This window comes from Sciurus carolinensis, chromosome 1 (assembly GCF_902686445.1).
Source record: "Sciurus carolinensis chromosome 1, mSciCar1.2, whole genome shotgun sequence".
NCBI lineage: Eukaryota > Metazoa > Chordata > Mammalia > Rodentia > Sciuridae > Sciurus > Sciurus carolinensis.
The window spans coordinates 29,706,894-29,713,263 of record NC_062213.1 but is presented as its reverse complement, the minus strand read 5'-3'; positions in this window follow the sequence as shown (position 1 = coordinate 29,713,263).

Sequence of the window (6,370 nt, the reverse complement as noted above, 5' to 3'; positions counted from 1 at the left end):
TATTCTTGTTAGAGGTTTTTGGTAAATGCACTTTATGAAACTTTTTTGTTTAATAAAACAAAAACTCTAGATTGCTAGAGTTGTTTGTTGTGGTTTGAATTGGCATATCCGCCACACCAAAGCTCTTATGTAAGACAATCTAAGAATGTTCAGAGTGAAATGATTAGGTTATGAGAGCTGTAACCTAATAAGTGGATTAATCCATTTGATGAATTAATAATTTGAATGCATTAATGGGTGGTAACTGTAGGCAGGTAGAGTGTGACTGGAAGAAGTAAGTCAAGGGTGCATGCCCTTGGGGATTATATTATCTCTGACTCTTTGCATTCAAGCTTTCTCTGCTCCTGGCTGTCATGTCCTGAGCTGCTTTTCTCTGGCAACCTTTTCTGCCATGATGTTCTGCTTCACCTTAGTTCCAGATCAATGGAGTCAGCTGACCATGGACTGAACCTATGAAGTCATGAGACACAAATGAACTTTTCCTCCTCCGAGTTGTTCTCAGGTATATTAGTCACAGCAACATAAAGCTGACACGTGTCTATATTTTTCCATTTTAATTTTGAATGTGTCACCTTTAATCTTATATTTGTTTCTGTATCTAGTGTGATAGTTCTTTTATTTCCCCTCTAATCTGTGTTAAAGGGGATATTCTAAAGTTAAACCATCCTTGTATTTCTTAGATAATCCAAACTTCCCCAGTGTTTTTCCTTTTAAAATATTTTGGAAGACTTATTTTGCTGGAATTTCATTTATTCCTTTGGATTTATTTACAAAAATGAAATTATCCCTTATGTTATTTTCTCATGGTGTCCTTTCCTGGAGCTGGTGTGGTAGTTAGGATAAAGGAAAGGATGATGTTTAATAGAGGGACAATCACCATAGTTCAAAGGAGATATAAACGTTCATTTCTCTCTTAGTGAAAATGGAGCTGGTAATTCAGATATTAAGAAAGACTCTCTATGGGATCCAGATACTTCTAAAGTCTTGTTGCATACCCTCCTACTATATTTTCTTCATCTTTTGGTTAGTGATGGTCCTAAGCACTTCATCCATTTTCAGATCTTCAGAAAAAGAAGGAGGAAAGTAAAGACAAATAGTTTCTTTTTTAAGAATGTTATTCAGAAGTTTTATATATGACTTTTTATCATTGGCTAAAGTGAAAATAAAATATATGGCCATATCTGATGGGAAATGTAGTCTCTAACTGATTGATCTTGATTCCAGCTAAATCTTTATGGACTATATTACTCTAATTACCAGTCTTTGCCTAACAAATTTATACTGGTGTACACATTGATTGGATAGTGTTTGCTTATTTCAATTTCCAGGAATAATATAGCTATGAGGAATTTCTTTTTCAAACTATGGTGCTTTAGTTTATCCTGTGCAGCTGAAAAAGCCTGTTTTGCGTTAGCAATTAATCAAGGCAGGAGATGCCTGATAGCATCATCTATGAGGATCACAGCTGGCAAAACTGGATTCTTCTCAACTACTATTGAGTGGTATGCTGCAGCTTTTAATAGCAGGTTATACACTTCAGGTTTGAAGCATATCCCAGTAACTCACTGTTGATCTCCTTCTGGGTTCTTGCTTCATGAATGAAATCCAGAGACAATAACAGAAGGCAAGAGTGAAAGTAGTGGGATTTATTCAAGTAAGAAGAAAAGAGACAGAACTTTTACAGGGTAAGAGGGAACCTGAACAGCAGGTTGGCATGTTAAGTGTACTAGTCTAGGGGCTTATGTAGCAATGAGGTAGAGGTACTAACCAATACCTATGCTAAACAGGTATTGGAAATGTACTAATGCTATTGGTTTGGCCCATAATCTTCTAATTGACTGTGCCCTTTCATTCTTTGAGTTTGAACTTCCATGTAACCTCCATTGGGGTCCACCTTCATTTTCATTTTTACTGCTACTAATGGACAAAGATTTGGCTGAAATGTTTGGAATGTTCCTATAGGTCAGGCCTCATGGATTAGTCTTTATATTTAAAAAAAAAAGCCTTTAATTGGGACCAATAAACTATCCTATCTTATCCATTACTGTATAGACTTCATTAATGTTTTCTATCTCTTATTAAGTTTGGTAACCTTTATTTCTATAGTGTATTATCTATTTTTTCCAATTTTTAAAGTTGAGGTATTCATAATGTATTCCTTTCTTTATATATCTTTTGTAAAATGCCTATATTATCTTATATTGATTTGAATTTATTTAAGGGATATATAAAGCATAAAATTCATATATACTTATGGAGAATTGTGATATTTTGATACAGTTATACATTGCACCATATTCAAATCAGGGTATACATACTATCTTCTCAAACACATATGCTTTTTTGTGATGAAAGCATTTAAAATATGTTATATTGTTATTATCTATAGTTAATCTGCTGTGTAGTAGTACATTAGAAATCCTTATTCCTATTTAACTATGACTTATTGAGCAACATTTCTCAACTTTCCCTTCCCCAGTTATCTCCTCAGTTTTTAGATACCACCATTCTATTCTTGACCTTTATGAGATAAATGATTTTAGATGGCAAATGAGTAAGACTTTTTAGAACTTGTCTTTCTGTGCTTAGATTATTTCATTTAATGGAATGTTATCACAAATGACTAGATTCCATCCTTTTCTGTAGTTGAATAGTATTCCATTGTGTTAATATACCACATTTTTCTTTATCCATTTATCAGTTGATGGATACTTTGGTTCCATTTCTTAACTATTTTGAATAGTACTGTAATGAAAATTGGAGATCTGATGTCTCTTTTACACACTGGTTTTAATTCTTTTGAATAATGAGATTTGTTTATAATATGGTATTTCTATTTTTAACTTTTTAAGGAATCTCATGAGGTTTTACATAATGCATTTACTCATTTACAATCCCATCAACAGTGTGCAAGTTTTCTCTTTTCTCCACAGTCTCAAGAGCCTAGCAATAAACCTACATATCTATAGCCCACTGATGTTTGACAAAGATGCTAAGAATACACATTGGAATCAGGACAGTCTTTTCAACAAATGATCCTGGAAAAATTAGATATTCACACACAGAAGAATGAACCTAGATTCCTCTTACCAGTTACACATATCAACTTGATATAAGTTAATGACTTAAATACTAGGAAGTAAACCAGAAACTTTGCAACTGTTAGGAGAAAACATATGATTAACACTCCAACAGGTAGGCACAGGCAATAGATTCCTCAATAAGACTTTTTAAATCTCAGAAAATACAAAGAATTAAAAATGGGATGAAAGCAAGTTAACCTTCTGCACAGTAAAGGAAACTAGAGAACGAATGATGAGACTGTAGAACAGGAGAAAATTTTTGCCATCTACTCCTCCACCAGGTTTTTATGTATCCAGAATACATAAAAACCTCAAAATATTTAACACCAAGAACTCAATAAATGGGCAAACAAAACAAACAAACACTTTTCAAGAGAAGAAACAAAAATATCTAACAAACATATGAAAAAAAGTACAATATCACTAGCAATTAGAGATTAAAACCAAATGTACACCAAAATTTTATTGTATTCCAGTTAGAATCTCAATAATAAAAAATACAAATCATAAATTCTGACATGGATGTAGGGGCAAAAAGAACACTTATACACTGTGGGATTGTAAATTAACACAAGTACTATGAAAATCATTATGGATGTTCCTCCAATGGCCACAAATGTAACCACCACATGACCCAGCTACACCACTCCCTGGTACCTATTCAAAAGAGCTAAAGTCAGCATACTATATCAATACATTCATATTGATGGTCATAGCAGTGAAATTCACAATAGCTGAGGTATGGAACTAGCCTTGATGTTCGTTAAGAATAGACTGTGTATATACACAATGGAGTTTACTCTGCCATAAAGAAAAATGAACTTATGTCATTTGCAGGACAATGGTTAAAACAGGGAAACATCATCTTAAGTGAAATAAGCCAGATTCAGAAAACCAATGATAATATGTTCCTCTCATACTCCCATATGTGGAAGCTAGAGCAAAAAAAATAGAAAAAGGAAAATAATTCATGACAACAGAAAGGAAACTAGTAAAGGAAAGGACTCATGGGGAAATGAGAGGAAAAAATAAAGTGGAGACATTGGAGACTGATCAAATTCTGAGCATGTATGCATACATCATAATGAATCTGGTGATCATGTATAATTATATAGCACTAATAAAATTTTTTAAAAAACCTGAAACTAGTAAGAAAAACATGGAGAAAATGATTCAGGACATTGAAATAAAAAAGAATACTTTTGGAAAAGACCACAAAAGCACATGGAATCAGCAAAAAGAGACAGATGGGATTATATCAAACCTAAAGGTAAACTTTCTTTCTCCTTTTTCCTTGTCTATCCTTTTCACTAAGAATGTAGCCTTTCAAGAGTTCTGCCCTTACTTTAAAGTCATGGTTTTAGTTCTCCATCTTCTCTGATTCTTCTATATTCACAAGACTGTAAAAACCTATGCCTTTGATTTTTAAGACTAACAAATGACCCTTGAATAACTCAAACATCAGCACTGCTTGTTCATTTATTTCACGGTTTTTCTTTGGTTTGGATGTGTATATCCAGTGTTAGAATTAAATAAGAACCAGCATATTGTTTGGAAGGTGAAATCCGAACTTTTATAGAAAAAAATCTCTAGGAATGGATGATTCAATAAAAGATACTTTGACTTAATCCATGACAGATGTCTCTATGACTGAAAAGAAATCAGGAAATTATCTGTAATATTAATCATACAACATGCATAGGATTAGGCATGCAATCAGCACTAAAAATAGTCCCCTTTCCCACCTACAGTCATTTTGGATTTATCCAAAGTTTTATCTTTGTGAACAACTCGGTAAAGCAAAGAATAGAACTCAAGATCTATACCATAATCTGGTTCTCTTTGTAAGACTGATAATATAGTCAAGGATGGGTTTTTATTCTGTGTGTTTTTCCTAGTATAGTTCTATCCTCCTATGGAATCAAAGACCAAATGTTTTAATTCATTAACATAGAATTTTTCCCAGTTCCTGCTAAGCAGTTAGATTAATTGGAATAATCAATCAATCTAATTTTATGTTGCCTGAGACTAGCTGTAATTTAAAATCATATATGTATAATATATATACATATATTATATATATAATTTTAGCTTGTTTTCTTCTTATATGTATTAGAAACATCAAGCTTATAGCTGTAATATTGTGTAGCCAAAACATTAATATGAGATTATAAGTGCCTAAATGTTATTATTCAGTATACACACACATTTATGGTTAATAAAAATGATATAGAAAAGGTATTCTATAAGCCTCTTTTCTTTCTTTATGTGAAAGACTCAGCTTTCTCACCTGAACAAGCTGGAACTTTAAGATACTGTTGAATTGTGTGATTGGATTCCCTTTTTAATTGCTCTGTGACGGACTTCATAGAACCATGTCAAATATGAGAAGAGGAATTAAAAAAGAGAGCTTCACCTGAGTTGTACCTGCAACAAAGAGAACTGCTGAAACATGGATAATGGGTGTATACCCCAGGTTTCTTTGATTTAATTGCCTAAAGTCTCCTCTGTAGTAATATGTCTGGCTAAGGTTTTCAAAGAGTAAAAGTTGCTAGACTGTAGAGCTATTTAATAAAAACCTTTCTGACTGGCTTTTAAAATAGTCAACCTCCCCAAAGGCAGGAAAGCCTAGTTTGAAAGAAAAAAAAAAAAGGTTAATTGATCTTCATGTGAAACTTTCTGGATAACTAGATAGATATTAACCTTTCCAAAAATTCAGAGCTAAATCCTCTCTGCTTGAAATATGCTGCTTTTATAAAGCTGAACTTGCACTAAATGAATTAAGCACTGTGGAGCACAAACAGATGGGCATTTTATCACCAACTTACACTGTTTACTAAAGTTCTGGGTGTGTTATGGGAAGCTTGGAGTGAGGAACTGTAGGGAATTTGCAGGAAGAAGCAGTCTCCCCAACTTGGTTTGTAGTCCTAAGAAAGACCCACAGAAGGCCTGAGAAAGGAGAGCTAACTTTACTGAGCCAAGGGACTTTAAAGGGAAATAACCAACTCCCTTTTCACTATAATTGGTCCCTTTGAGCCTAGCTCTGCCTGAAGCAGATATAATTTCAAAAGGAGGCATGCAACTCGATGGGGCTCTTCTTTAAATGATCTGAGGGGAAGCATGGGTACAGACTGGGGCACATTCCTTGGAGCATTTCCTATCATTGAGGCCCATTGCTGTTTAGCTCAAGGAATATCTTGGACTCTTTTTAAATCTTTTATTTTTAAATCTTACTACTGTCCTGAGTTTGCTCTGAGTCCAATTATATATATATATATATATATATG